The sequence below is a fragment of the Buceros rhinoceros genome, unplaced genomic scaffold (assembly GCF_000710305.1).
Source record: "Buceros rhinoceros silvestris isolate BGI_N320 unplaced genomic scaffold, ASM71030v1 scaffold2878, whole genome shotgun sequence".
Classification (NCBI taxonomy): Eukaryota; Metazoa; Chordata; class Aves; order Bucerotiformes; family Bucerotidae; genus Buceros; species Buceros rhinoceros.
Genome location: NW_010427442.1, coordinates 33,697 through 45,109, shown reverse-complemented (window position 1 = coordinate 45,109; position 11,413 = coordinate 33,697).

Genomic DNA, 11,413 nt, shown 5'->3' with positions numbered 1-11,413 from the left:
AGCCTGCAATAATGATAGAAGGAATATGAAAACCTTTTGACCTTTACGATTAAAACCCCCCAATGGCAGGTAGGTTTTGATTAAGTGAAAAATGTCATAAAGCCATCAGTTACATGTTCAAGGGCAGACAGTTCCCTGAATCAACAGAGAAATTCTTGCAGTTAAGACTCAGACTCAGGAGGCCTTTGCTCAATTTACATTACTAGAACGGTATTCCTGTTTGATCACTGCAATGCACTTGGGATAATTCTCAGAAGTAATTATCCTTCACTGTGTCCAGGGTCACGCATCCATGTCAAGTTTAGAACTGAGATTTTATACTCAAACCACACCTGAGTAAGATGTCTAGGACATCTAGGATGTAAGAAAAGGATATTCATGAACAGGGAGGAGTAATGCACAGAAAGGACTTCGGCACTTGCTAGGTATGCCAACAGGGTGTCTTCTCTGTCGCCTGTGAAAGGTAGCTGAGCTGAAAGAAAAGCAAACGATCATCAAGCTAACTGTCTAGTTGTGTGATGCCAGAGGCATTTACTTCAGGTATGCCCATTCATGACACGTTGGTGCCTGCAGTTCAAATGCCTTTTTTGGCTCCTGGTTTGAGAACTCAGTAACATCTGAAAGGATAGCATGGGTACTCTTAGGGCTTGTTTAAAACATCATAAAGTTAATGAAATATTTCCACAGACTTCAGTTAATGTTTGATCAGTAACATAACCGTCAAGAGTATCTAGTACTTTTCAATACTTCTTATTGAAGTAATACTTGCCAAAGGCTGTTGAGAAAAGCATAGGTGTCCACAACAGGACACATTCAGTAATTATAAAAATACCACATGGGTCATATTAATTTAATTAATTAATAAATTTAATTTAATTACAGTGGGTCACAAGCAACTATTACTTGTACTTTAGCTGGCTAAACAAGTAGTGATGTTGCACTAGTAATGATTTTCATGGTCGCTTATTCTAATGATCTGTATCATCTTATCCTTACCATTTATTTATTGGATCAAACAGGGAAATTCAGTTGCAAAAATTTAAGCGACAGAGATCCCTGACCCTGAAGTATTTTTGAGAGACAGTGCTGAATTTCAGTCAATTGACAGGACCAGAAGCACCTGAGTGGTGTTTATCCCACATGATAGAAATTTTCCTAACCTTAAGAAACAACAAAACAGTTTTGCTTGAAAAAAAGACAAGACTTCTCTCACTATTCAGCATTTGGGGAATTTCCTGGGTTTTATGGCCCTTTAGGTATATTCATTCACACACTATACGAGCAGCCATTAAACAGCTGAACTCTAGTTAAATGTTTATTTCATGACTTTCCAAGTCGAGATTAAAATATTACTATTTCTGTCCCAGCTGCAATCTCTCTCAACTGCACAGCTCCTTGTTTTCTAGTGGAAAGAAAATATCTACTATGCTGCTCATTAATACATAAGCATTAGTTCTTCCTTTTAAAAATCATCATGTTGCTTTTCTTTAGAAGTTGTCTAGTGAATATTCAATATAAAGTATCAAATCCTCCATTCTAGATAATCTTCCTTGCACTCCTTAGTATTTAACTTCATTTTGAATGGAACATTGTAAAATAGTACTTTTGTACCCAACAAACCTCATCCTTTTGTGCAATCTTTTTTTTTTTTTTGACATTTTTAACCACCATTTTCTGCATTAAAGCCATTATAGACAAAAAAGTGCAAGTCGAGGGCAAGTGCTCTCATAGTGATCCGTTGTATTGAAACGCTTTTCAGATATATTTCCCAAGTTATCATCAGGCATAGATATTCATAAGATCAGTTTACCTTGCAGAATTTTTGAGCTAGCAGATAAGGAAAGGGGAGAAAAAAAAATTGTGATGTGATTGCCACATCCCAGGCTGAGCCTGGAGATAGGCAGTTACAGAACTGTGGGCTGGAATTCACAGAGCAACAGTGAGCATGGAGCACACACAAGCAGTTTGGTCAAAATAAATAAATGACCTTACTCCAAACGCCAGCTGTTTATTCACTCACGGCATTGATGACTCCGAGGTACAGCATTACAAATCACTTAATAGACATACAGGGGTCTAACAGGGAAGGGTCAGACTTCTAAATAAGACATTAAGTTGGGTAAAAGAAGTATTCCAGTAAAACAGGTGATATCAACTCATTAGCAAAGGTTCATTCCACAGCCACTTTTTCCAGCAGAACTCAGGATAATTACCACTCCTCAAATGCCAATGATCTATAAATCAGTGAAATGCTAGCCCTTTCCTTTAATGTCTAACCGTCTAACTACCATTAGATCTATGCTAGGGACTTGGCTCTGAAAAGCCATTAATTTCATATACAGATTTTTAATATCTTTTTTCTTTAGCATAAAAATTAGCTTCAGTAACTTCCTCACATGTCTCAAATCCCTTCTATTTTCTCTCCTCAACATGAAGCATGGTATTGACAAATTACACAAACAATTCAGCTCACCTACTACCATCTATTAAGCTCTTCCCAAACACATTTTTAGAAACACGTTGTTAAAAAAAATATGATTATTGGCTTTCTTTACATAACTGTCCTAACAAACTGGTCAGGAAACATCCTCCTGACCAGACACAGTCTCCTTCCCACCAGGTAGTTACAACATCGCAGTTTACTGTTCTGCAAGTGTGCATCCTTCCCTGTTTGTGCTTAAAGAACTTCATGACTGAGCTCATAACCACTTCTGATCTCATTCTTCTGGTTTCTACTGACCCATCCTTTTGAAGGTAACTTCTCTCACCTGTGGTTTTCCATCCTTCTCGTTATCTATGTATGCGACAGCAAAGCCCTGGCTTTTCTCCCCTTTCTGGCTTTATCCACTTACAGGCAAGCACTTCTTCAAATAGCAGCCTTCTCATTCAGTGCCCTGCTCGATATTTTTCTCTTCCTAACAGCCCTTTATTTGGAGACTAAATAAACCACTACTGTAAATACTTAATATTTGCATAACATGGACTCATTGAGACAGATACATCCATGATTGCCTCTACAGAGACATCTGTAGAACTACCTAAGCTGATAGATCTGTAAAGGTAGCAATTCACACATATCTATCCACACCATATTCTGGAGAATTGCCATGGTAATTTCAGTTTCAAGCTCAATACAAAAACAAGTTGTGTCCTGCTTGTTCTCTAGGCTTAAGTTTCTATTCAACACATCTTCAAAGGAAAGGATCAATCATGATATTTTGCTGCTGCATCACAAAGGTTCATTGCAGGTGATTAACTTAAAAGTCAAAAGAGATTTGCCAAAGATTATTTAATTTTTTAAAACCTCAGTGCTTTTTAAAAACTGTTGAATTACTCTCAAAATTAGAACAACTAAGCAATCTTAAAACATATTTTGCCATTAATGTAATTGCTATCAGCCATTTTTCTTGGACATCTTGCATTTGGGAGAAAGAAGGAAGAAATCATGCCAATTTGTTTTATGGAAGTGAACTTGATGAACTCATCCAATTACATGATAACCTTGATCTATTTGTACCAGAGGAGAAACGAATCACAAATTTTTATCTGGAATGAATTATCAGAGGAAAAAGGTAAAATGTTGACATTAAGCTTCATCACAATAAATATGCATCCATTTCTTTCCTCTGTTAGATTATGCTCCAGGTTATACAGATGCATACTGAGACACTGTTCACCAAAAATGACTTCAAATGGGGGCATTTTTCAATTATTTCATTGTGTAGGACAGCCACATTTTCCGGAACACCATATGGCAGTAGTATACCTCAGAACCTCAAGGCATACAATGAGTTCTGGACAGATTGCATGCAAAATACATCTAGTGATTTTCACCATCCTCCTCTAACCACCCACAAGCCATTTACTGCCTGGTTTCCTCTCTCTCGAGTTCACCCCAGTAGTGAACAGCACAATTAACTGAGCAGCTAGTCTTCAAACTGCACAACCCAGAGAGCCTAGCTAGCTATTTTACACATACTTCTTAAAACAGGCCAAGTCCTGTAATACAAAACACAGTTCTTCCCTCATGCCTTGGCAGGTGGTTTTCAGGCCCTCTCAGCTGCTTTCGTTTGACCTCTGTCTCTCATAGCTCATCTCACACATCAGCTAACCAGAGGCAGAGATTAATAAGTCACCTATCAGTGTAATCACCTGGCACAGTAGGAGCTATTCTAGCTAGCTCCTTATTTTGGAGTCTGCCTTCAGTTCTCATCTACAGCAGCCAATTCCACCTCATGCCTATTAATCACCAAACACACCTCTTAAATTCTCTCTGTAGTTACATGAGTTCACACTCGTGAAAGGTGTCTTTACAAATTCAGAACCCATGGTCCTTGCCAATTGCTGGCTTATAATTTTTCATATTTCCTCCTTTGCTATCAGGCATTTTCTGTTACACTGCACAATAGCCTGCTTTCAAAATGAACTTCTTAAATGAAGGGGAAGTGTGTTACACTTCTCTTCCATCCTTGCTTTGTCGTCTCTACATGTTGATTTAGAAGCGCTCAGACATCTTCCCAGCTGTGCTTCCTACCCTGCTCTGAGTACTAGAAAAGATGTTTCTCCTGCCCTTTGCCCTTCCGCCAGCAGCTTTTAGCACTTTCCCAACATGAAATACACTACTATTAGGACCAATTCTATGGCTTCTTCATTCTGCACAGTCCCTGCCTGGCCATCATTCTCATCAACCTGCCACATTCTCTTGCATGGTATCTTGATGATCACATTCCTTCTCACAGCCATTTCCTGCTTGCAGCTTCCAAATAGCACTGGAAGAAGTGCTTCTTAAACACCTTTTCACAGCTGCCACCCCTCAGGATCCATAAGCCCAAATTCGTTGTAAGAAGTCAAGACCAAAACCATGTTCGGAAACTTATACCTCATTCGATCGTTGCATTCAACACAACAGGCTCAGTTCCATCTTCAACCCATAGCCCTTATTTCATCCAGTTTCTTACAGGAGCAAACTGCCTTCTTCCTCTTAAATCATGCACTGGTTAGAGAAGGCAGCTGAACAGGGCTGATTAATCCAGAGTTTTTGGACCTTATGAGGCAGGTAACCTTGCTACAGAAAGGTAGACTGTAATGTGATTTAGATGATAATTCTCAGAGAATAAGCACATTTCTGGTGTTAGTATCTATGGAATAAAATTTGCATAAATTAGAATCCCTTTAAACTTTGTCCCTGTTTTCTCTAAAACTTTACTCATCTGAGTAAAACGAAGCCTTCTGTTGGGATATGTGAAAAAATTATTTGCATTTGACTCTGGAAAAACATTCATGGACTTTTTCATACCCTGATATATGTTTAAAAGAAGGTCAACAACTTTTTTTTTTTTTTTGCTTTGGGAATATATTATTCCCAGTAACATGGATGCTCATGTGAACTGAGACTGTTAAGGACATTGGCTTGCCAACTTGAGGAAGAGAAGCAACAAGAAAGAAAATCCGTATTTCGTATCAGCTGGTTAAAACTGATTTAATTTTTAGTTCGTCTTCTTATAAGACACTTCACTCTGGCAGTATTTTGGCCAGAGTTAAAACAGGACAACTTGCTTGTACAGAAAATGGCTTAGTTAGCTTGAATACCCTGTATCCTGTTGGTTATATCTGGAGAAATCCTTGAATACAACAGAACCAGGAGTTCAACTCAAGAAGGAAACAACATGAATAATTATAAATGAAACTGCCCCTGAGCTTCTACTTAAGCATTAATTAGGTAAAATGTAATGTGATTATGAAATAGAGTTTTGTAACAGAGCTCCCTTTACAGTTCTTACACGGAAATAGATAATTAGTTTGAATATCTCTGGTTCGAGCTGTTAAGTTCATGTTTCCCCAAGCAACAGTGTCAATATTTAACAAGTTTGTGCCCTGTGCAGATAGACAGAAAATCACCTCATTGTCCTAATTATTCTGATGAGTGCTAGAGGCAATGCAGCTTTCTTCACGGTGCTCTGTTGGTATTTCCTCGGCAACGTTTTTTCTGTTTGTTTTTTTTTTTTTCTCTTTAAACAGGAGCACAAGCAGAGGAAATTCTTCCTAAAGTTTGAAAGTGGTGTATCCTAGGCAAAGAATTATTTTTTTAAAAAAACGATTCCCTCAGTAAGATGAAATGTCACCATCTTGGAATTAAATGTGACACAAAGTTTTTAAGATCTTGCGAGATGTATATTTGACCTTTCAAAGAACCAAAGTGTCACCAAAAGGGATTTCTCTTAGGGGCAACCCTTTGGGTGCCCTGAGCAGTAAAATCATCAGAGCCATTTTTAACTCTGCTTTTGTTATAGGAGAAAGGTTTTGTCCTCTAGCCTCATTAAACAGGCCTATCTACTACTAAGTGTAGCTTTATCAATAGGTTTTTCAAACCTATTATGCCCATTCACCTTCTTTTCAAGAATATGTTTTTTCTTTTCAAAAAAGCTTTAAATGCTGTACAGCACATTTTACCTTTCTGATGGCCTGCTGGTGCTCTTACAATAAAATACAGATTATTTATTCATGAGCATCTTGCAGAGTCTAGCCAGAGACTGAGATACTGTTTTCCTAGCTGATGTACAAAACCAGTAGAATATGCCAAAGTGTTTTTCATTTTGAACGAAGAAGAATCTTTACAAATTGCAGTAGAGTTTCTTTACATCTTTCTGTGACTTCTGACATATGCACTAGTGGTCACATCCCCAGCTGATCTGAATCAACATGTTTCTATTAGCTCCATACTTCAGCAGTCTAGTGCATATATTTGCACCATCTGAAGAACTGGTCCTTCTTTTAAAATTTCTGTACTCGCACTCACAGTATTTAATTTTATTTTCAATAATAGGAAACGAATTTTTAGAATTACCTTATACGCTGTGCTATTCTTATGTGGACAGAGCACTGAAACTGGCCAGCTATATGTACTATCCACCTGTTCCAAAATACATTACACAGCCACCATCTGTCAGTCATAAACTCTGCGGCCAAAGAGCAATTTATTAATTTAGAAATACTGAAAAATAGAGTTGTTCATGGAAATACTAATAAAGGTTTTTAGACATATTGATCAGCATGATAAAGAAATATTCATCGGTTTTTACTTGTTTGCCTTTTTTTTTTAAATCTGCTCCACAAAACTTTTTAATAAGAAGTAACGAATTTATTGATAATCTGACAGAGGAACAACTGCTGCTTTAGTCAATTAATTCAGTAATTTTGATGCTTTATTTCTTGCCTTACCAAAAACCCCAGCATTTCAATAAATAATCTCTCTTTTCAAGTTGATAATTAAAGCAGCTTAAACCAGAGACAGTTTCAGGACTGAAGGTGTATATTTTAAAATTGTAAAAGCTGCTGGAGCTCATATAAAAGGATGAGAGCAGCTTACGACCAATGGTTAACCAAAGGGAACATTGGGCAATGAAGAGAAGCTAATACAACTCCCATAATGTAGAAGTAATTAGGAGGTAAATCCAAAGAAGACAGATTACTTAGCCTCAGATTTCAGAAATTTTCCAATTTCTCTGTAAAGGTGAGAATAACTGTACTTAGATTCTTCAAAGAGAGCAAATACAAATAGAAAGATAACATCAGCTTCCAACTTGAAGAACTTCTTTGCCAAAAAAAGCCAGAAAGCATCACAATCCTGGGTATATCACCCTTTTTTTGTTGAGATGCAGGAGAAGAGGGAAGCGGATCATGAGACAGGCATCTCTTAATTCTTAAGACCGAGAAGCATATCGGTAGTTCTGATGCATGGAATAACTCCACAATCAAAATTGATTGTGAAGCAGGTATGTTTATTTTCAGCTCTGCAGAGTTGAGTGCAGCAAGGGTCAGGTACTCTAAAGATGCTTGCACACTAAGCTGCAGCATTTGCTTCTTATTTAAAGCAGTAAAGCGTACATATTCAAAGGATTGCTCAACCACCTGATACGTATGTATTAGCCTGTCCTGCTCTTGATGTAAATTAGGTCTCCTCCCCTTGTGCAGATGCAGTCTTATCCTTCAGGGGGTCTTTGGTGGTCGTTATCTCTTGTGTCCATTACTCAGGGCCAGTTGTGCAACATCTTCCCTCATAGTCACCACCTGTTGTGCAGAGACAATTCTCCCTTCTCCTTATCTTGTCCCAAACAATGAAGCATCAAGTGATAAGACCACTGCTTAAGCCTTGCATTCGTCAAGTGATAAAGGGAGCTACTGAGCTTCTCCAAGGGCAGGACATTACACTTTGCTTCTCCTGATTATGCAGAGATTCAAGCAATACACAAGGACAAGGCAGTTTAAGCAATTAACGAAAGACAGAGCAATTTAAGCCACAGTGAAAGGCAAAAGCAGTTTAAGTCATAGTGAAAAGCCAAACTAACTAATATTCAAAACCTGTCCTAAATTTCAGAAGATATTTTCTACTTTCCCATCTCAGTTCCATAGAGTTAAGTACAGGATCATCTAGCTATCAAATCTTCCATTATCATCTTCTCATAGCTGGATTGTTATTACTTTTTTTCCTGCTTAAAATATGGCAATGAGATACATCTTAACAAAGCACCTCCCAGCCAAACCTTTTCTTAGCTTGAAAACTGTCATTTGCCTGGCATGAGGAGTAACACCCAGCTTTGCAATTTAATCCATAAGACCCATGTATATACAAACCACCAATATTTAATCACAGCATAGAACAGGTTACAGCATAACACTCAAATTTCCCAGGTATTAAAGCATTTATATCAGGTTACCACATTGCTCAGCTACACAGAACAGGAACTGTTCCAGGACTCATTTCTTTGTCCATGAACATCATTCGTGCTTTCCCAAAAATTGTTGCCTCTGAAGGAAATCTTTATTTTTAATCATGCTTATAGAAGAATGTATGGTAAAGGGATATAGACATATACAGATATAAAAATTTACCTACCACTAATTAAATTGTGCTTTTGTATGTCATAAATTAAAAATATTGAATGCAGTCTTCATAATCTAATACTTGCATGTTCTTAAGTCTGATAAACCAGTTACACATAGGAAGTGATGTTTTCCTTTGTGTCAGAATGTTAAGGAGAAAAAAATTTCAAACCTTTGTCCCTGTTTTTCTTTCTGAAAAGTTTCTATGCTGGTGGAGAATTGAGATTGCATAGGCGTGCTTGTAAATATATTCTCATGAACACTAAGCAAAAAACTACATAGTTGAGTGAGATCTGACCCATTAGTTGCTCTTTACAGATGTTCAATATTCACATAATTTGCACAGTTCCCTGAAGATGCATCGTAAAGCAGAATGCTGTATTTCAATGGTCTGGAACTTGTATCATATTCTTAATTCACTGATTTGAGCAAAGTAGTACCCACTTCATGTCTACAATCATGACCCCTATTTACATTTGATGATCCACAGTTTCTTTGATTGAGGTAACATACAGGTGTAACGACTGAATACATAGCCCAGATCTTGAAATTTTATTATACTAAAATTAAACTTCTGGATCAAAAAGTCCATCAACTTTATTTAATATCAAGAAGGGGCAGAGTAACACACTATTATATCTAGTATTTTAAAAATCTAACAGTTTATAAAATAGGAAATTAAAACTAGATAACTGAAAAGAAAGGCAATTCATAGCTAAAATGATGTAATACATGACCCAGTATCAGTAAGAAAATTCTTCACTGCAGCTAGAGTATATGTCCTGCAAATTCCTATCAGAACTGGCTGTTAACCTTATTATGTTTTCGAGTATATATTAAAGCAGGAATTTGGGGTTCATTGAACAAAGATTTAAAGTGTAAGCTTAACAAAATAAAACTTCTCTGGGTAATATTTCTACTTTTTCTGTGGAAATTTGCATAATGCAGGTGAGGTTTTTTCAGTGTATTTTTTAAAAATCCCAATGAATTTATGACTGTATTATATTTCTTGCTATTTAAACTGTTAATCATTTTAACCACAGAATCACAGAATGGTTTGAGGCTGGAAGGATCCTCTCAGGTCATCTTGTCCAATCCCAAATAATCCTTGATAACCTTTTAGGATCAGTGATATTCCGGCAGTAAGTACCACAGGGTAGTTAAGTTACACTTTAAAAAATTTACGTTTATTAAGCTTAAAAGCATGTGTGGTTTTGTTGTCTTTTGTTTCATGGTAAAGTCCATCTTTTATGAGAATAGGTAGAAAAACATAATGCCATAGATGACATTCTTAGAAGGAATAAATTGAATTCTACCTATACAAAAAACTTGACAAATTTACATTTTTTCCCATAGATTTAATGCTTACAATATGAAAAAGACAGGTTTTATTTCTCCAGATGTTCGAATTTTAAATAGATGAACATTCTAATTCAATAAAGAAGTGGTCAGTAAAACCCTGTATCATATTTACGCTACAGACTCCATATAATTTTTTAGATTACTACATGCATATTACTAAAAGGTGACACAAATGTTAGTGAATTTGGCTTTTATGATACCTGTTATAATAAAATTTTATTAATAACATCTTATAATGCATATACTATAAAATACATACTATATAACTATTTAGTATATTTATAAAGCACAAATACAGGATAATTATATAGACTATACTATATGCTATATTATACCATACTTAGGTATGTTAAACTATATCTACTCAAGTATAATATACTACTCATACTACATGATTATATTGTCTAATCTGTTATTTATACATTGCTGTTGTTGCTAAATCTAGCTGATGGTAGGGAAATGGAGTGCAAAGTTTGTTAAACTGCTTACAAAAATGTGCCTCACCACCTGTTGCTGCTGGTAAATTTCTGCAGAGTTGAAACTTCCCTAAAGACCTTGAGTATTATTTGTGTTTTATTTATTATTTTTCATACTACCAACAGTAGTGACACTACTTCAGAGCTGTTGATTCAGCATCATTTATAAGATATCTGGGGTTTTTTGGTAGCACAGCCCTTTTCAGATCAATAAAAGCTGAAGATAAATGGTTATAAATTAACAGCTTTTAAGTTCCTTTTAAATTTAGCTTTATTATCACCTGTATTTATTGTGCTAGCTCATCAGAGCATAGAGCACAGATGCCTCATCCTTCGTGTCCAGTAGCATGGCTATACTCCTCTGCCGTACAAACCGCACCAGTATCAGATTTCTTGTCAATAAACCAGAGGCACCATGTTATCTGAGAAATAAGTGATAGACCCCAAACCTAAAAGTATTATTTTTTTTTTTTTCTGGAAAAAAACATTCAACACACATTTTTCTGGTTTTCTGTCAATAAATGGGGCACTCATTTCATCTCTCCCACAGAGATACAAAGCTTAATCAATGGGTACAGTATTCTGTTGGTGCTAGTCTGTGGGAGTGACCCCGGCAGGGAAGAAGCCAAATTAGCCTGCTGTCAGTCAACAGCAGGAGGCATGTTGTTTAGGAGGAGCCAGAGAGGCTTGGTGGG